The sequence below is a fragment of the Sander lucioperca genome, chromosome 17 (genome assembly GCF_008315115.2).
Source record: "Sander lucioperca isolate FBNREF2018 chromosome 17, SLUC_FBN_1.2, whole genome shotgun sequence".
In the NCBI taxonomy this organism is placed as follows: Eukaryota; Metazoa; Chordata; class Actinopteri; order Perciformes; family Percidae; genus Sander; species Sander lucioperca.
The window spans coordinates 18,250,153-18,271,719 of NC_050189.1; the positions used below are offsets into that span (position 1 = coordinate 18,250,153).

The 21,567-nt window shown below is 39.1% G+C and overlaps 3 protein-coding genes across 25 annotated transcripts in view; 1 reads left to right on the top strand and 2 right to left on the bottom strand.

The window, feature by feature from the left end:
• The window catches only part of LOC116059945 (zinc finger protein 135-like), a 71,429-nt gene extending 67,121 nt beyond the window's left edge, over nucleotides 1–4,308 (bottom strand). For 15 of the 19 annotated variants that reach the window (XM_035993864.1, XM_035993858.1, XM_035993855.1 and 12 more), the window contains exon 1: nucleotides 4,180–4,308. The gene's annotated coding sequence lies outside the window, so the exon portion shown is untranslated. Of the gene's footprint in view, nucleotides 1–3,699; nucleotides 3,784–4,157 lie in introns of those variants that run through there. The other 4 variants (XM_035993852.1, XM_035993853.1, XM_035993860.1 and 1 more) reach the window with 3 other exon arrangements.
• LOC116064546 (zinc finger protein 239-like) overlaps nucleotides 1–21,567 on the bottom strand; it is a 914,372-nt gene that overhangs the window by 36,134 nt on the left and 856,671 nt on the right. The window lies entirely within an intron of this gene.
• LOC116059952 (HLA class II histocompatibility antigen, DR alpha chain-like) overlaps nucleotides 18,960–21,567 on the top strand; it is a 12,786-nt gene continuing 10,178 nt past the window's right edge. For all 5 annotated transcript variants that reach the window (XM_031313217.1, XM_031313220.2, XM_031313219.1 and 2 more), the window contains exon 1: nucleotides 18,960–18,965. The gene's annotated coding sequence lies outside the window, so the exon portion shown is untranslated. The remainder of the gene's footprint in view (nucleotides 18,966–21,567) is intronic.

The window sequence follows — 21,567 nt, forward strand, 5'->3', positions numbered from 1 at the left end:
CCGGGAACCAGTGATGCAGCAGGAGGTCACCACCATAACGCCCGGTACAAAAGAACAGTTTTCACACATTAGTACATGTAAGATTCGTAACCCAGTATTCAGTAAACATAAACAAATCAAATTATTCAGGACACTTAATCAGGCTAGGACTGTTTGGGATCCAGTATGTAAAAAGGGGGGTTTGTTTGGGGGTCATTTAAATGTTCGTAGTTTGGTGCCAAAACGTGAACAGATTGAACGTTTGTTATGTAATTCTAACATTGATTTTATGGGTTTATCTGAAACGTGGCTCACCAGCTCCTCACCCGAAGCTGCTGTGTCACTACCAGAATATACAACTTTTAGGAAAGATAGGGGTCAGGGGAGGGGTGGGGGGGTTCTCATGTATGTTAAGAATAATTTGAAATGCAATCAGATTAAATGGCCCAGTAACATCACACTAGAATGCATTGGTGTAAACATCTCTCTTTCGAGAGAGATGTCTCTGACAGTTATCTGCATCTATCGCAAACCTACTGCTAATCTGGATTTCTATGACCAGCTCAAAGCACTCCTTATGTTATGTAATCACAAAAAAGAAATCCTCCTCCTTGGGGATTTTAACATCAATTGGGATAATAAAAAAGACAGAAAAACCCTCAAGCATTTAACGGATTATTTCAACCTCACTCAGCTAATAGAACAACCAACCAGAATTACACACCACACTCACTCTAGAATTGACTTAGTGTTCACCAAAAAACCGGAAAGAATCACAAACACCCACAACCTGTTAACAGGTATCTCAGACCATAATGCAATCTTTTTCTCTAGGAAGCATAAATGTTCAGAAAATATATGTCATAGTTCAACTAACCGTACGATCAATATGACAATCCCCAAGAACCAATTACAAAACGTGGATAGAGCTCTGAAAGATATTGACTGGATTGGCCTCATGGATTGCAAAGATGCTGATGCTGACAGTGATTTATTTCTCTCCAAAGTTAAAGAGGTTATCCACTCTTTTTCCAGGGGGCGCCATGGGAGAAAGAGGTCCAACTCTCTCCCCTGGCTCAACTCTGCCTGCTTAAAGTTAATGAAGCATAGGGATCAGTTACTTAGAAAATCTATTAAGTCTGGACTTAACATAGACAGACTTAACTTCACAGGAGCTAGAAATAAAGTGACGTCTGAATTACGCAAGGCCAAAGCAAACTTTTTTATTCAAATTATTGAAAACGCTAGAGGTAACAGTAAAAAAATATGGCAGAATATAAATAAATTGACAGGGAAACAACCCAAGAAAGAAACTAAAGGCATTGAATTAAAAATGAACAATCAGCTGGTCAGAAACCCTGTTGTCCTGGCACAAGAGTTTAACTACTTCTTCATTAAATCAGTAGAAGATTTAGTGAAACAATTTGTATCTTCTGAGGGTCCTGATCAACACGTTCCTATTCTTTCTGAAAATGTGCAGTCTAAATTTTACATTCGAGAAATCAGAGAACTAGAAGTTATTGATATCATTATGACTGAACAATTCCAAAGCCAAGGATATTTATGGGCTCGATACTAGCTTTATAAAATCACATAAGGAGGCGTTAGCACATCCAATCATGCATTTGGTTAATTTGTCTATAAAAAATTCAGTTGTCCCTAAGGCGTGGAAATTGGCCTCAGTTACCCCAGTATTCAAAGCTGGGGATAAATCTGACATAAATAATTACAGACCAATTAGCATTCTACCTATAATTTCTAAAGTCATTGAAAAATGGGTTATTAAACAAATTATTGAATTCCTTAGCAATAGCCAAACACCTTTACATCCTATGCAGTTTGGATTTCGGCCGCGACATTCAACAGAGACTGCATTGGCTATGTTTATGGAAAAAATCAAATGTTACTTAGATAAAAATGGATGTGTTGGTGCCGTATTCCTGGATTTAAAAAGAGCTTTTGACACCGTCAATCACAACGTCCTGCTATCTAAATTGTCCCATTTAGATTTTTCGGTTCAAGCTATTAATTGGTTTCATTCGTACCTGTCTCATAGAGAGCAATGTACTGTGGTGGGCGGGGTTAGTTCAGCTTATATGGGTTGTCCAGTAGGAGTCCCTCAAGGGTCCATACTGGGGCCCATTTTATTTTCATTATATATTAATGATTTACCTGAATACTGTTTACATGTTGATGTCCAGCTTTACGCCGACGATGCTGTAATTTTTACAGAAGCAAAAAATCCTGAGGAGGCAGCACGCGTCCTTTCAACAGCTCTTACACAGATACAAACATGGCTCAATAGATCTTGTCTTATTTTAAATGCAAAAAAGACTGTTTGTTTATATTTGTCGAAGCAACCTTCTACTACTACACCATCTCAATCGGGGGTGTTTTTAGACACAGAGGAATTGGAAGTTGTTAATGAGTTTAAATATTTGGGGGTGATTATAGACTCCAAACTCTCTTTTAAAAATCATGTTAAAATGATATCCAAAAGAATTAAAGTCAATCTTTTTCATTTTAAGCAAATTAGAGGATCTCTGTCAGATGCAGCTCTGCTGCTCTGATGTTCCTTCACTCGATGATATTTTCACACATGAACTATTGCATCACCAGCTGGTCTATGACGGGTTCTACTATCCTAAAACCAGTTGAGCTTTTGTATAAAAAGGCACTCAAAACTCTAGATAAAAAACCTTATTCTTATCATCATTGCAAGATCTTAGAAAAATACAACTTATTAAGTTTTGATAATTTCTGTAAATTTTCCTCAATATGCTTAATTTATAAAGTACTACATGGCTTGGCGCCACCACCACTTCAAGAGTTTATTAAATACAGACAGACTCGGATTACTAGAGCTGTTGTAAACAAGGACTGTGAGGTTCCTTTTAAAAAAACCTCTTTTAACCATAATGCACTATCTATTAAAGGTAGTGGATTATGGAACACACTACCCCGAACTATAAGGGAATGTCCCACTCTGGCCACCTTTAAGAGCCAGGTAAAGGTGTGGCTCCGAGCTAACCATGCTGTACCGTATCAGCCCAGTAGAGCGTATTGGTGAATCGTGTCTCCGTTTTAACACTTACTAATGAATTGTTTAGTTTTCTTTCTGTTTTAACATCTATTAATGTGTTATCCTGTTTTTCTTCTCTTTCGTCCTGTTTTACCTAGTTTGATATAGCAAATGTTGCTGCTGTGTATTTAATGTTCTTTTTATTGTAAGGGACTACAAATGGAAATTAGCCTTTGGGCTATAATCTGGCACTTTTTACGTGTACTTCTGTATATGTTCATCAAATGTGCATTGTCCTGAAATAATAAAGCGAAAGCAAAAGCGATTTCCACTTCCTGTCATTGCAATTCAAATTCAACTTTCTGTGGGGCAGAGTCAATTCAATTTAAATTCAAATTCATGAATTGAATGGAGGCCAATTCTGAAATTCTGAATTTTGCACAAGCCTGTGTCAGATATAGAAATTAATCATCAGCCCACATAGACTCTACTAGTAGATCCACACCTACTGAGAGCTCAACACACACACACACACACACACACACACACACACACACACACACACACACACAATCCTGTAAAAGGAGTGTGGTAGCAGCCAGTGATCAGTAATGTGGTAGAAGAAGCTCTATGTTGAGGACAGCTTCACCCAGCTGGAATGCTGCTAATGCAGTCAGAGGAGAACACACGGAGCACACCTGAAATCATTCACTGGCGACGCATGCGCAGCTCAGCCTTCTCCTCGCTTTGATCGCCGTGATAAAGAGCAGTCATTAGGCCGGTTACACACTGGATGCCTCGCGCGAGCTGCGTGGCGTGTCCGTTAGACACAAATACATATTAATAAATGACATGTTTATTTTTGAAAAGTCTCTAGGTGTTGATATAAATGTAAAAATCGATTTTCTAATATTGCACCTGTCAATACAGAACCAAATATCCTGGAGCCTATTTAAATCCTGCCGACGTTGTCTTTGCTGTAATCAGATCAGAATATATTTATGTTTAACATGGTATTACATTTTATCAATGAGAAACATCCATGTGTCCAGACAGGCTAGCAGCAGCAGCAGCAGCAGCAGCAGCGCCTCAGACACCTTTCTGGTGGAAAGACGTAGAAAACGCCACGCAGCCAGTGTGTAATTAGAGGCTTTACCTGAGTGTGTGTGTGGCTTTACCTCGAGCTCTGTCTCCTAAAACGGTCCAATAAGATCAGCAGCTAACAGACTACACAGCTATTCTACCGCCAGCACGAGATAGATCACAGGGGAACAACGAGACTTCCGGTTTCCTCCAAGACAAAGGTTTTCACATTAAAAGCTTAAAATGAAAAACACATATACACATACACTTAATTATATATACACTATATATACGTAGTAGCCTACTGTACTTAACTCAAGGTACTTGTACTTTACTTGAGTATTAAATAATCTACAGCATTTTCATAACTAAAATAATGTTGAGGTATAAGGAGAAATTAAAAAATATAGATTCATTTTGAGCATTTTACTTTATTTTTTCACCAGACATGGAGTCTGGTGGAAATATGCTGGCTCTATACACGCTAAAAGTCCTGATTATTTACATGGAGTCTGGTGGAAATATGCTGGCTCTATACACGCTAAAAGTCCTGATTATTTACATGGAGTCTGGTGGAAATATGCTGGCTCTATACACGCTAAAAGTCCTGATTATTTACATGGAGTCTGGTGGAAATATGCTGGCTCTATACACGCTAAAAGTCCTGATTATTTACATGGAGTCTGGTGGAGATATGCTGGCTCTATACACGCTAAAAGTCCTGATTATTTACATGGAGTCTGGTGGAAATATGCTGGCTCTATACACGCTAAAAGTCCTGATTATTTACATGGAGTCTGGTGGAGATATGCTGGCTCTATACACGCTAAAAGTCCTGATTATTTACATGGAGTCTGGTGGAAATATGCTGACTCTATACACGCTAAAAGTCCTGATTATTTACATGGAGTCTGGTGGAGATATGCTGGCTCTATACACGCTAAAAGTCCTGATTATTTACATGGAGTCTGGTGGAAATATGCTGGCTCTATACACGCTAAAAGTCCTGATTATTTACATGGAGTCTGGTGGAAATATGCTGGCTCTATACACGCTAAAAGTCCTGGGGCCTCATGTAAATGTTGCGTACGCACGAAAAGCTTGCATACGCTGGTTTTCACGGACACTTTGTGATGTATAAAAAATTACCTTGACATGAGAATGTGCGGGCCGTAACGGAAACTGTTGAGCAGTCGTGAGAATATGCGGGCCGTCCGCAAAGTCTTTTCTGGCTCTGTAACGGCGAATTCTAACTGAAAAGTGCCGAAAATCACTAAACATTACAAAATAAAGTTTCTACTTCAGTTACTGGCACACGTCTGTAAGGTTGTCTATGAAAAACATAATTATATGCGCTGGTACTCCATAAAAGTTTGATCATTTATGTGGATAATGTTTCACATCTTTCACACTATTAACTGTTTACTTCGCAGGCTACTCAATAGTGTCTGTGAGTCTTTAGTTTCTAAGGCTCAGACATCCGTGGTGCACAGGAGGGGGGACGCACGGATCCATCTCCCCAGGAACACACGCTGTGTCGGGGGGGGGGGGGTAAACTCATGTGATGTGTAACTGATCCCGTGGATGATTTGTAGACTATTAAGTGAACAAGGTGTACCCGGTCCACCAAACACTGGGCCGTCTCGACTGTCTTAATTCTAATATTTAAATGTACTATTTCATGATTCCATCCATGCGTGGTGCAGCGGATCAGCTGCCGTGGAGCCGCTGGCCTCACTAACCTCTCCTCCTCTGAGTCGGGGCTCCCTCGCGCTGGACTCAGTTTCTCTGAGCCTACTAACACTTAGAAAATAAATAAATGGCATTACATCAGTGAGTTCACACTGCTTATTGTGGTAATGTGGACTGACACTGAGATGCATGTTGTTCTGTAACTGGTGTGGTGCTGACACTATTCATGATTTCCACTTCAACATTAAACTTTTTTTTAAATTTCTGCCATGGTTTGGTGCGTTCACCGCCCGGTCACCATTCTCTGGGCATTTCCTTTTATTGCTTATCCAAGATGACAAACCTCCAAACACAACATTTTGTTCTCGCCTCCACCTCCGCTATCAGCACCTCAACCTCAGTCAGTGAAGTTTATTTCCTCTGCAGCGGGATGACCCGTTGTGATTGGACAAAGAATGACGTTGGGGGTGCATTATAGTAATTTCCATATTAATTTAGGGGAGGAGGAAAGGCAGGGTCGGTGGCTCGTTCACGTGCGCTCAGTTTCACGTTGATTGTGATGTATAAAGGAAAGGTGCAGGACCTGGGTACGCCCGGTTTTATACATGGGAATATTTCTGTGCCTAGGTACTTTTCAAGTTTTGGCCGTACGCCATCTTCTGGTATGAAAGCTGCCCAGTCTTTTTTACATGAGGTCCCAGATTATTTACATGGAGTCTGTTTGGTTTGGTGATGGGGCTCTATACTCGCTAAAAGTATGTATATATTTTCTGTATGTAAGAAATGTCAGTGGCATGTTTCCTCCACCAGAGGGCGCCACCAGTATATATTATTAATCATGAGTCAGTCAGTGGGACTGATGATACTGGTCCCTATTGACCCCTGCTTCCAGTGTTTGTGCTAAGCTAGGCTAACACACCCTGGCATCCTCGTTTTGGATCCTTCAAAAGGGGTCTCAAGACTAATCTGTTGATCTTACACTTAAATAATTCATTCATTCTTAGTTATGAGTACTTATTGTATATTTATGGTATTTTTATTATTTTTTATTATTGCTATTTGATATTGTATTGCCATCATTGGTATTATTACTAATTTCCTTAATATTGGCTTAGCACATTTAAAAACAGTTTACTGTTGTAAAAAGTGTCTGCTAAATACAATAACCATAACCATAACCCTTCCCAAAAGCTACAATAAAGCTGAGAGTAGTATATGCCCTGGAGAAGAGCACCAATACAAGAGAAGCTAATTAAGCAATTCAAGGAACACTGATGTTATATCACAGACTGTCAGCTACCCAACAGGGTAAGCAGTTAAGCAGTTAGGTTACCTGACAGCCACTAACTTTAACTGCTTGTTGTCGTTATGACGTGAGGCGCACACACACACACACACACACACACACACACACACACACACACACACACACACACACCTTCCCTCCCTTTCTGAGAGTCCCTGTTAATTTGCCTACTTTGCCCCCAAAAGTGTGTCGGCCCACCGGGAAAATGGCCGGTATGCCAGATGGCCAGTCCAGCCCTGGACGGTGGACAGTGTAGGTCTGCAGGGACAGCAGCTGTTCAGGTCCAGGGCTAAAGATAACCCAGGTTAAAGATAACCTGGGCTAAAGATAACTCAGGCTAAAGATTACCCGGGTTAATGAGGCGGTTCAACATGAGGTGTGCTTCTCCCTCAGGGGTCGGAGCCGTGACCTGGTCCCCACTGGCCTGTGGCCTGCTGACGGGGAAATACAACCAGGGAGTCCCGGAGACATCCAGAGCTGCCATGAAGGTACACACACACACACACACACACACACACACACACACACACACACACACACACACATACACACACACACACAAACACACACACACACACACACAGACACACAAACACACACACACACACACACACACACACACACACAGATACACACACACACACACACACAGTCACACACACACACACAGACACACACACACACACACACACACATACATACACACAACGGCACGTATAATATATAGATATATATATATATATATATATATATATATATATATAGCCTAGGACACAGAGGTATTCTTTGCAGCGTAAGATGGTGCATTGTCATTAGGGATCGACCGATATGGATTTTTTTCGTGCCGATACCGATTTTTTTTCCCATCAGCCTTAGCCGATGACCGATACGGGCTGCCGATTTTCTTGAGCCGATATTTGGAGCCGATACTGCTTTTGCTCTCCTCAGTTTACATGATATGTAAACCCTGCCACACTGGATTTGTTTTCGGAATCTGCTCTGCCATTTCTTTAAAAATAATAACCAAAAACACAGATCAGTGTCACTTCTGCAATCATCTTACATTCATATCACCCAAATGATGTGTGTGCGCAGTGTGCATCATATGGATGGGTGCACTGCATATGGTTAACTGTGTGATGCATTGCTTGCTGACATATTATAATAATACTAAGTAGGCTTGCACAACATGACACGTTGCTTGTTGTATTATTAGGGTCCCTACACATGAACTTGTGTTGTATGTGTACCCTGGATTTATTTAAAATGATGTAAAGATAACGTATCTGTTTGACGGCAAACAAACCATGTAGCTAAACAGGCTAGAAAAGTTAACCTATCATTATCAGCTAACTCACGTCAGCGTAGCCATTTGCTGTTATTGAGACAGCAAACAATTAAAACGAAACATTAATATCAAGTTTTATGTCTTATCTAAGACTACAGGCTGTTAATAAGTTTGTTGTACTTGGAAGTAGTATACCACAGCAACAGCTAGTTTGAGAAGCTAAGAGCAGGAAAAATATTCAGTGCAACTTTTGAGATGTTAAAATCTCAAAAGCCACTCTTCAGATCATAATGGTTTGGAGGTATTATGCAGAATGTGACCCATAATGTATAAATTACTCACTAATGTTTATATAAATTTCCTGAAGTTGTTTAATAAGATAAGGAAAGTCCAGAAATGTACATGTAAGTCTATGAAAGGTAACGTCTTTCTGCAACCAGTTCTGCAACCAGCAGACTAATTTATTCTAACAACAGAATAAATGTACAATGTGCTGCAGAAAAGATGTGAATGCATGCAAAAACAGAAATAATCTGCAAAGAAATAAAATTAACATCAGATAAATGATAAATGTGGAAGACATAAAATAAAGAAGTTTAGGTCAATGCAAATCTGAAAACTTGAATTACTATTTTTCATGCATTTTATTTTGGCCTTTTTATATTATAGTGTAGTTTTGGTTAATTGCAGTGGTTAGTAACTAACTATGATGTATCTTTAGCAGCTGTCTCTACAACCACACTGGATGAAGGTATCCTTACCAGGTGACTCTACAAGAGGGTTTTATCTCTTACACTCTTACAAGGTGAAACTGATGCAACACTTGAAAAGGAGAGAGTGTAGCTTCTCTATGAGTACCAGAAGAGAGACAATAACATTCTCATTAATGAGAAGATGGGGAAAAGTGATTTTTGCTATTTTGAATTAATCATTATTTCATTGTTTGATAGAATCACTGCCATTATCCTGTAACCTATGTGACACTTTCTGAAGTGAAAGATAGATATATTTACCCGATGAGGCTGCCAGAATGAAAGCTATTCCTACCTGATTACCTGTGGAAACAATTATTCAGTATTCTTACACTTCCGGTGCAGCATCCCTAATCACTTAAATGTTAAATGATTTCAGTGTAGTCTTTGGATTCATTTTTCTATGTCTTATTCTGTTTCTCTTGCCCATGTGTGTCTGTCTCATTATGTTTCTACATCTCCATGTCTTGTCTACATCTCTTGGTCTCTCTCAGATTGAGGAGGAATTCCGCAGGGTCACACTGATGTTAGGTTCAGTGAGGAATAGCGGACCCAAAGGCAGAGAGCAGGCAGGCAGGCAGGAGATGACTTGAGTTGAGGAATTTATTACAGAACCAAAAACACAGCACAGAGGCTGGAAAAAACCACAGGACACAGAAAAACTCACAGGAAGACGCAGGGAAGGACACGAACACACGCAGGGTGGCACGGACACGAACAGACTCAACACTAACATAATATACACATGCAATGATCTGAAACTGGACAGAGGAAAGACAAAGACTAAATACACAGGGTAACGAGGAAACAAGAGGCAGGTGACACAAGGGCTGGGAAACAGGTGGAAAACATCAGGCAATCACAAGAGCGGGAAAACACAAGACATGAAGTAAAGCTACTAAGACAAGATAGAAAACAGACTATCAAAATAAAACAGGAAACCAGAACAACAGACAGGAAACATGAAATAAACTAAACACAGACTTGACACAACAAGGAACAGAAATATACAGAATGCAAAAAACAGAAAATGTACAAAACCATAACAACTGAAGCCACTGCAGTCCACATTCCTGGGCAAGTTGGACCAATACACACCCAAGCTGTTGAGCCTGTACAGGAGGAATGGTGGAGCCGTTGGGAAGAAACTTGATGAGGCCCTTGACGTGTTAAATGAGGCATGTATTTACAACAGTGTAGTAGTAGTTAGTTTTATGTAGTTGCTTTCTGACGTCTGTAATCTCATGTTTTATATTAATCTCATATTTCTCATATTAATGAGTAATCTAATTTCATATTTTTGTAGGACAGCAACATTGAGTCCTGAAGAGAAGTTGTGATCAGAGGCCTCAAACTCTACCTTGGTGGAAACACTGGAGAGTTAATCAAGGACTACCAGGTAAAAAAAAATAATACTATGCTGTGGCTTTGATTCAAAGCCCTGCCAATATGAGACAAGTTTGTGCAAAAATAGCTGTTTGCTGATAATTTGACAAGATTTTTAGGAGATTTTAAATAATGTGCCTATGTAGAAATAGGATTTGATTTGATTCATTTAATTGTATTAAAATGCCTTGCACATGAAGGACACTAAGTACAATCAAGGATAAAAATGTCCAGGACTTATTTCCATTGTAGTACTCATAATATTTTAGTATTTCATTACTAAAAATGCTGCAGTAAAACATGGAAAATCATCACAGATATCTAGAGACATGTACAAGAATATCCTAGGGTTTGATGATAACTTCTGCTTACAATTGGATTTGATTATTTTTATGGAATTTAGAAGATTGGAATATATTGGAATATGATTTTGCTTTGCTATATGATTATTAAAAATGCTGTAGTAAAAGAACAAGAAAGTAATGACAGATGTATAAGCATTTATATAATTATGTAGCTAACAGAACCAAATATATGATACCATTTATATAAAGCTGCATTGCTTAATTGAATGAGCGAAAGATGATTTCTCCAACAATAGGTCTTAAATTGACTTAAAATGGCCTTAAATGGCATTTAATTGTGTGATACCTGTAGACACCCTTGCTAAGCTACAATACTACTCAAAACTACCACATAACAATCGGATCCTCTGTTTGGAGAGAGAACAAAGAGTTATGCATCCTTCACATTACTATACAATAAATATGTTTTATTCTCTCTGGTGTATTTCACAGGTTTTCAATGACGACGATGCTGCTGCCGTCCAAGAAGCTCTTACTACATTTGTCCTCGGCATCTTTGTTGTCAGCAATCCCAGGGATGGTCTCACCAAGCAAGCTGGAATAGCCGTTGAGGGAGCAGAAGTCCTTTTTGGTATCCCAAATGTGGCACATGCTTGCACCTATCTGATGGGCCTTATCTATGCCTTGGAACTAAGGTACCCTAATAAACTGAAATACACATTTGAGGTCTTTCAGAAGATCTCCCTAGAGCTGGAGGATGCGAACAAAAAAATGTCCTCAAGTCCTTGATCTTGAGGTCTGTTTGCATGCTTAAAAGCTATACAGATGGTGTTGAAGGTGTAGGATTTGAGTGAGCTGACTCTTATCAAGTTTTACAGAGTTTTACACAGTTCTTCTGAGGTTCTCCCAATGCACTCTCAGGTTACACTGCTCGTTTTTTTATTCTATGATGTTGGGAAATAATTAATTTGATAGAGTTTAATGTGCTGGCGCATGCTTTATTATGTTACAGTGGTGTTCATATGTTTATGAACCCATGCTTAAGTTGACTAAAAAGAGGGAAAAAAAGCATCTTTTGGAAATTGATCTTAATGCCTTAATTTAAAAAAAAAATGAGGGAAAATTCAACCTTTAAGGACACCAATTTTCTTTGAATGAATAATGTGTCTAAATAAATTAAATAAATGTTCTTCCTTAAAATACAGGGGGCATAAGTGAGTACACCCCTATGTTAAATTCCCATAGAGGAAGGCAGACTTTTATTTTTAAAGGCCAGTTATTTCATGGATCCAGGATACTATGCATCCTGATAAAGTTCCCTTGGCCCCCACATCATCACATACCCTTCACCATACCCCCACATCATCACATACCCTTCACCATACCCCACATCATCACATACCCTTCACCATACCCCCACATCATCACATACCCTTCACCATACCCCACATCATCACATACCCTTCACCGTACCCCACATCATCACATACCCTTCACCATACCCCCACATCATCACATACCCTTCACCATACCCCCACATCATCACATACCCTTCACCGTACCCCACATCATCACATACCCTTCACCATACCCCCACATCATCACATACCCTTCACCATACCCCCACATCATCACATACCCTTCACCATACCCCACATCATCACATACCCTTCACCATACCCCCACATCATCACATACCCTTCACCATACCCCCACATCATCACATACCCTTCACCATACCCCACATCATCACATACCCTTCACCATACCCCACATCATCACATACCCTTCACCATACCTAGAGATTGGCATGGGGTACTTTCCATAAGATCATCTCTCATTGCAAGTCAAACCAGCTATTAGGCTAACTGAAATAAAACCATGCCAATCTGTAGGTATAGTGAAGGGTATCTTCAAAGTCAACTTTAGCATGGGTTCATAAAGTTATGACCTCAACTGTATATGTATTGTGAATTTTATGTTCTTTGCACTTTTAATGGCACACATAATTCAGCTCCAGCTGGACTAAAGCATTTAAAGTTACCTGAACTCTATTTTTCAGTGTTTCATGTACTGCCACAAGAGGCAGATAAACATGTAGAACTGTACATTTCTTCACTACAGTTTTGAATTTTGAAAGCTGCTGGATTTCGGTGTGTTTTTTTGCCTCATCAGTGTATCTGAATGTAGCTGTGGATTTGAATGTAGCTGTTTAAAAGCTAGGATTTAATTTTGTTTTGGTGTTCTAACCTCTAAGAAAGACTGTCAGTGGGGTTCTGATAGCATGTCCTGTGCTGATGGCACTGATCCCTTCAGTGTTCATGACTCTGTGGAATGAGTTTTTATTGTATTGTCATATAAATTTGTTTATTTGAGCTAAACGAATTCCAAGTCTTGTTTTGGGTTAAGATGCATAATTATACCTGAGATTGTTTGACTCATGTGGGTGTTGTTCATAGTATCCAATGTTGGGGCTGCAACCCATGATTTAATCTGTTGATTTTCTTGATAAATCAATTTGTAGTTTGGTCCATACAATGTAAGACAATGGTTAAAAATCAATCACTCTTTCCCAAAGCCCAAGACGCAACCTAAAATGTTTTGTTTTGTCCTGATCATCAAATTATCCTAAATGTTGATGATTAATTTAGTTGTTAACAACTAATTGATCAATCAACTAATCGTTGCAGCTCCTGTCTTTTTATCAGTATCAGTGACATGTGATAAGAGGATTGTGATTTCTAACACATAGATGACACATACTAAACTTTTTAAGTAGACCAAGCATGATACAAAATATTGTGCCTGATCTACTTTAAAAAGGTAAGGCAACTTTTTGCATCAGATTATTGTAGATAAAGCAAGGCTAGTCTTTGCATAGGCTACTTATTTTCTTGAATATAACAAATGAGTTTTTGAAGTATAGTTTACTTAATTTAGTAAGTAAAGTCTACTTAACTTTGCAGTCATTTGCAAAACTGAGTTGACTTTACTTGAAAAAGTAAGTTGACATTACTTGATAAATTAATGTTGACTTTACTTCCAAAACTTATTTCCTATACACGAGAAATTAAGTAGCCTATACAAACACTAGCCATGCTTTATTTACATAATAATCTGATGCAAAAAGTTGCCTTACCTTTTTTAAGTAGATCAGGCTCAATATTTTTATCAGTGTGTGTGTGTATGTGTGTCTCTGTGTGTGTGTGTGTGTGTGTGTGTGCGTGTGTGTGTGTGTGTGTGTGTGTGTGTGTGTGTGTGTCTCTCCATCCTACACAGAACACAGAGACACTGAGGAACCAGGATCACACCAGAACCCAGGATAAAGAGTCTGAGTGAATGTGGTGTTGAAGGTGTGGAGGAGGATCAGTGAGTCAGAGGAGACTGAGTAGAAGGACAGAGAGCCAGCAGGACAGTCTACATACACTGCTACTCTACCAGAGACAGAGGAGGAGGAGATGGATGTTTCTCTGTTATTGTGACAGACAGAGTAACCATGAACAGAGCAGATCAGACTCCAGGACTGATCATTACGTCCAAACAAACAGTCTCTACTGTCTCCTCTTCTCCTGATTCCTCTGTAACTCACTGATATAAAAACCTTTCCTCTCCTCTCAACCTCCCAGTAACAGCGACCAGTCAGACCATCTCTACACAGCAGCTGAGGCCAGATGCCAAACCTCTCTGGATGATCAGGATATGGCTGCTTCTCCTCCACATGTGTCACCTTCCTGTTGTTGTCAGACAGTTTGAGGTTTCTGTTCACTGTGTTTGTGTCCAGTGTGAGTTGACAGGAATCTGACGGAGAAAAGGAGACACAACACAGCTGCAGATTATCATCTAACACAGCTGATGGTTTATTAATTAACAGACTGACTGTTAATTAGATCAGAACTTCACAATGTTCTCACATCTCTTTACCTCTCTTTATAGTCTGATCTCTAACCATCAAGCTACTAAACCTGGATGGAAATGATCACCTCTGCTGAAATGTTCAATTAGTTAATGATCATACTACACAACCTCTCTCTCTCTCTCTCTCTCTCTCTCTCTCTCTCTCTCTCTCTCTCTCTCTCTCTCTCTCTCTCACTGAAGTAGAGGACTAGATGAGAAGGTAGAGTAAACTGAAGTAGAGGACTAAATGAGAAGGTAGAGTAAACTGAACAGGAAGTGTTGCTCTGTCTCCACCTGTCTCTGTGGACAGAGCTGACACAGCCTGTCTTCTGGAGGCACCCAGGTCTGTCTGTGGCGGCCGGTCTCCACAGCCAGGTCTGTCAGACTGTGTCCACTCAGCCTGAGGTGGTTGTAGAATTTGATGGATCTTTTTTCAATTGTAATTTGGAGGGGATATTTTTATATATCTGGATGGGATATTGGCCTAGTTCTGCTCGGCAGGCGTTATTTGGGATGTGTCTTGGTAGGTGTAGAAGGTTTCTACAAAATTCTACAAGGAATTTCTCAATTGGGTGATTGTCCCAGTCAGTACATTTTAAATGTCTACTGAGCCATATAGAGCAATAGTTTCAATAGTTAGTAATAGTTTTAAAGGCGAAATAAAATATTTGCGTTGCATCCTACAATGGCGAACAGAAATGATCCAAATATGGGGATCATATTTAGATCATTTGTGTTTAATCACACTACTCGCGTACCCACCGGTGTACAGCTGTAGGCACCAACAACATTTCTTTCTGTCATCATATGGCCAAAATAACCTCTGCTTTTAATTAAACGGCGTCATGTCTGGGTTAACAATATCATCTGGCGGAGTAATGTTTACTGCCTTCTCCAGGAAGGAAACATTACGTCTGATGTCTGCCTCTTCCAGCGCCACTTGAAGTACACAGTGTGCCAATTTTTAATTACAATGAACGGTCAAAAGGTTTTCCCGAAATAACAACATCATGATGATGATTTGTAAAAAGTCTGAATTCATACTTTATCAGGACTGTCCGCAAGACGACAAGCAAACAACTTTTAAAATCCTTGTTTTCTGGATGGAGTTTGGTTCTATCAGGGCTCTGCTCCATAAACACAACACAGATTGCTTACTTCTCCCAAAGAAAACTCCTTTCTAAACACTGATGGCTTTTGAGACACATCTGCACGTAAATTGACCCTTTGCTAAGCCCCGCCATCCTATGTATGCACCGGTGTTAGGCATTCCTAAGGAGATAATTAGTAATTTTTGGCGAACAGGTGAAATATCTGAGAGAGCACGACAAAAGGGACTGCAGTATGCATTCAAGGGATATAACCACGACATAATATGCAATATTATTGCAAGTTCCAGGGGGCGGGGGAAGAGTGCGACGTGCTGAGAGACTGCTGTATGATCTCCGCCTACAGAACAAAAATCTCAAAGATATTTTAGTCCATACCAACCTCAACAAAAATAACAACCCTAGGGAGGCACTTCAATGTTCGGATATTGGTTTTATTTATTTTTTTAACCCCCACAGCAGAGTTGGTTTTAACCCGTGGCAGGTCCTGCAGCACACAACCATCATGTGGTTTATGCAATCAGGTGCAGGGCCACAAATTGTATGTGGGCGAGACAAGAGATACACTTCACTTCACATTGGAGAGCAATAGAGCCTGGACCACGGCTCAGCATCGGGTGGCGGAGAGGAAGTGGATCCATCTTTTAAAAACCATGAAAAATACTGAAATGGATCCACTTCTCTTTTTAATCTAAATTTGCAGGGTATTATAGAAATAATTCCTCCCACTGCTCTGGTCTCCTCTCTCCTCAGGTTTTATCTGGACCTGCTCTGCAGCGCATCATACCCAACCTTTTATCTCCCCTGATTTCTTTTCTTTTCTTTATCTCCTTCGATTTCTCTTTTATATGACTTTTTAATATTGTTTTAATTCATATTTACATTTAATAATTACTGTGTACTCAGTTTAATATTTATAAATTTATATCTTGCATGCTCTTTAGATTTTATAATTCTTTCCTTTTCGGGGATTAATTTCCATCTGCAGAGGGGTTCCCACCTTATATGTTTTTACGGGTTTTTTTAATAAATATTTTAAAGATGCCTTGGTTGTCCTTTATAATTTTTGTTCTGCCTTATCTATATTTAATTAATTAATAATAATTGTATTGTGTTTCTTTTTTCTCTAAATGTTTTTTTTTATTATTATTATTACTACAATCATTATTTATTATTACACATTGAATTACTTGCTTGCCTGTATTACAACATGATAATACACATGCCAGTGGTTTCATGCTTAACCAACAGTGTGGTTTTATTCTATGATGTATTTTAAATTACTTATGGTTATTTATTGTGTGGCACTTTTACTTTTTAAGCACTTTTAATTCTAGCACTTATTACTAATTTTGAATAGTATGTATGGTACTTTTTAACCTCAAGGGCAAGTAATTCAGACAGTATTTTAGACTTTTTAAATGTTTTTAGTCCTTTTTTATGTGGAGATAGATTGGGATAAAATTTCTTTTGTATTGCGATGCCGGGCATTTATTTTCATATAGGTGTGGAGGTGACCTTTTATTTAAAGTTTTATACTCCCGCTGTCCGTCCTGTCCAGTGGTTCTTTTAACCTGCCATTAATATCTGGCCTTCTTTTAAACAGCTTTTATATAACCAAACTTGTTTTTTAAGGAGGTTTTAAAGTATTTTAATCACACCAGTGGTCCCCTTGTGCCCGTGTCCCTCGCAGCGCCCTCCCTCTGACACTGTAAAACTCGACGTTTCTTCTCTCCCATTTCCTCATTCAGTCATTCAGTCTGTATCAGGCGCATTTTAATGCAGTTTGTTATCTGCATGAATAAAAAAACGTATTGGTTTATGTTAGGCAGATTATAAAATGTTTTTTTTGTCAAACATGTCATGTCCTTTTGTTGACGATCCCATTGATGAAGAAGCTGTATTACTTCACAGAGAGTTTACGTCGGGAGATGATATTGAGTCCCGACTAGATGTATTTTCATTTCCACATAACCGATTTGAGAGGTATTTTTTTTCACAGACCATCAGATATGTAGATACCTTATCGTCCTCATATCACTAACATCCACCATCGTGGACATGCTTTAACATCCCAGCAGATTCTTTGTGTCGCATTACGTTTTTTGCAAACGGCAGTTTTCTTATTGGTGATGATCATACTGTAATAGTAAAGCCATTGTATGCAGAGTCGTCAGAAAAGTGTGACTTGCTCTTAAATGTTTTTAAACGTTTTTTGTAGTTGTTCCCTGGACACAAACCAGTGAGAGCCATTAAAAAGAAATAAATGATTATACATTATAGTTATGTTAATGATCATGGTGCTGCAGCCTCAGAATGGGATATAATAGTTTACTTTTTCGCCAGTAGGATTGCACCTAAATGAAATTATAGGTGTAATACAATTCCAGTTTTCACCAGTAATATTATAAGTTACCTGTGATTAAATATGAAATTAATACACTGTTAATGCTTACGCATTGACTCGAGCAGCAATTTTTTCCCACAACAATTCTCTCTCTGTTGCAGCAGCAGACGCTGTGTTGTTTTTTTTAACTAAATACATGTTCAAACTCGTGAATCGTAGTATCATGGCTCCATTCATGCTGTCTTTTTATTGTGGTGGTGCACGCGCATGAACCTACTCCGAGTTGATTGAACCAACTCATATCAGCTGTTCAGGGTTAGACTCAGAGTTTGTTAAACCTTCTTCCTGAAACGGACTCCTGGGGGAGGCAGACAATCACAGAGGCGGGAAAACACAAGGCAGGAAGTAAAACAAGACAAGACAAGGGAGAAAAACAGAGTTACTGGTATCATCTGGAACTAGACCATCTTAGGAATCCATTCAAACCGAGCATGGCATGGTAGGTTGGGGGGATTATAGGGGGCTAAATAATGTTCCAAAGTTAGGCTACATTTTCAGAGAGAAAAACTGGCATGGTCATTTTAAAACGGGCCCATTGACCTCTGACTTCCAGATATCTGAATGAAAATGGGTTTTATGGGTACTGAAGGTATAAAATTGAGAAATTGACTGACCGATGACCGATCTGGCCAAAAAGGCCAAAATAACCTATCTGACTCCACTTAAATCACTATACCTTACACCCTCAAATTTCTAGCGTTCGTTGACTGGTAGATCAGAAATAATACTCAAGATTCGTTCAGTTGAAATTATAACAAACTTTAGTGAAGAATGATATTGCAATAATACGAGTACGTGTACACGGATCAGATATTGTAAGACAAGCCTATCTCTCCTAACAAACTGACAGAGTCTCGCCAGCATCTGATGCTGCTATGTTAGAAACTGTCTTTTTATCCATGTCTGTCCCATCTTCTGGTGGTGCTGTCATCAGTTTGGATACAGTTTGGATACAGTCCAGATCCTCCCAGCTCCATGCCGTCCCTGCCACGCAATGTATGAAAATGTCAACCTTGACTCTCGCACTCGCAGGCCGAAATCAACTCTTGTTACTTTTGGGATATTTTACAGTTGCTTTCTATTTATCAAACATATACACTGGTTACAAGATGTTTTACGATGTTCATATTACTGAATGCCTGTGTATTTTTCTTTATCTTCTGCAGACTAAGGGAGCGCGAGAGTCCAAGGACATTTCGCAACCTGCATCATACTTCTCACTGTTTGCGAATAACTTGACATTTGTTCCTGCTCCCCCCGATCTAACAGTACGTTTTATTAGTTCAAATTATCTTCTCAATGTTCTGGTACTCCTTTTCTTTTAGAATTATATCTGCCAGATGTTTTTTCTCAGAAACAGTCAGGAAGAGCAGACACAATGGCCAAGCCATGATTCTACAAGCCCCTACATATTTTATTGACAAAATATAACCTACAGTACCCATGAGTCTCCCCTTTACAGACACACACACTTTATGATTAGACATGCAGTTTTTACTGGAAAACTATCATGTTTTTCCCAAATGATGTACAGATTTTTAAATGGCTTGAACTATAGTGCATATAGCTGCTGGGTCATATTTTCATAAAAAACAGAAACGTCAGTAAATGTTTGATTTTGTTGTGATGTGAATAAAATACAACACACTGCTGATCAGACTGATAGACAGTAATTATCATTTTATTATAGGGTGGAACGTCCCTTTAACATATTCATACGCTGTGAACAAACAGCAGAGAAATGATCACTTTATATTTCTTTCTCTTCATTACTGAATCAAAGACGTTCAACTTATTACATTCATTATAATCAGAATAAAAGTGATTTAACAATCCTTTCTTTACAGAATCACAGAAACATTCATCTCATTTTCACAATTATCACATTAAACTCAAACTGTCAATCATTGTTCTTGCTACACAGTGTTTTTAATACAGACATCAGATGAGATTCAAAGCTCAATGAGCCAGACAGAAAGCCATCTCAGCTTTTCCTTTATTTATGTATTTAAAAGTTTAAACAGCTGCAGAGGACCCAAACATTTTTCTTCAACAAATTGTTATCGTGAGCCTTTAGATCTGAAGTCTTCAGTGTTTCTCTCCATTTTGAATGTTGCAGAATATTTCAGTATTTGTGGATCTGCTGCCTCCTGCTGGTCACTCTGCAGGCTCACACTCTGATTGGCTGCCAGCTGGAAGCAAAACCATCTAAACCAATGGAGAGCAGCTTTCTGAAGCAAACATTATACTAAAGTAAGAGACTCAAAAGTTATTTCCTGTCTGTGAGCCTCTTTAGGAGACTAGCAGCAGGTCCTGAGTGGATTGAAGTGAACGTGAACACAGATTATGAGAGATTCTTTCACCCCGTAATCACCAAAGTTAATATTGGAGCCATTCTTCAACAACTGTGTGTGTGTCTCTGTGTGTGTGTCTGTTTTTCTGTGTGTGTGTGTGTGTGTGTGTCTGTGTGTGTGTCTGTTTTTCTGTGTGTGTGTGTGTGTGTGTGTGTGTGTGTGTGTGTGTGTGTGTGTGTCTGTTTTTCTGTGTGTGTGTGTGTGTGTGTGTGTGTGTGTGTGTGTGTGTGTGTCTGTGTGTCTATTTTTCTGTGTGTGTGTGTGTGTGTGTGTGTTTCTGTGTGTTTCTGTGTGTGTGTGTGTGTGTGTGTGTGTGTGTGTGTTTCTGTGTGTTTCTCTGTGTGTGTGTGTGTGTGTGTGTGTGTGTGTGTGTGTGTGTGTGTGTGTGTGTGTGATTGTGTAACATGTTTACTGTCAGATTATTGTGAAGTCGGCCGGTTCACCACAGCTCATCATCAATCTTAAGAACTCTGCAGATAAACACAATGCGGTCAGAATAATGTGAACACCAGGAACTTACAGAAAGGTGACTCAGCACATTCACTCAGCACATGTTGCCCTCTTTACTGGTCTATGTCCATTTGAAGTGAAGAAGCAAGCAAGAAAACTACAAAAAAAACATCTAAAAACGTGTGAAAACCTCAGAAAAAATGTCTAAAAATGCCCGCTGACAGACTCAGATTATTATTCTAAGTGTGTGACAACATTATGGGATGGATCCCTACAGAGATAGACCTTTTAGTTAAAGAGTAAGATCCTTTTAGTTTAACATGAAACAGCTCCGAAATCCCCATCACCAAACTACACCAGACTCCATGTAAATAATCAGGACTTTTAGCGTGTATAGAGCCAGCATATTTCCACCAGACTTCATGTAAATAATCAGTACTTTTCTCATCATAAAACACACTTCATTCAAAGTGGACAGAAACTAAATCAAACTATCAAAAGCCGTCTTGGTTCATCTTTCCACTGTTCCAATAATCACCA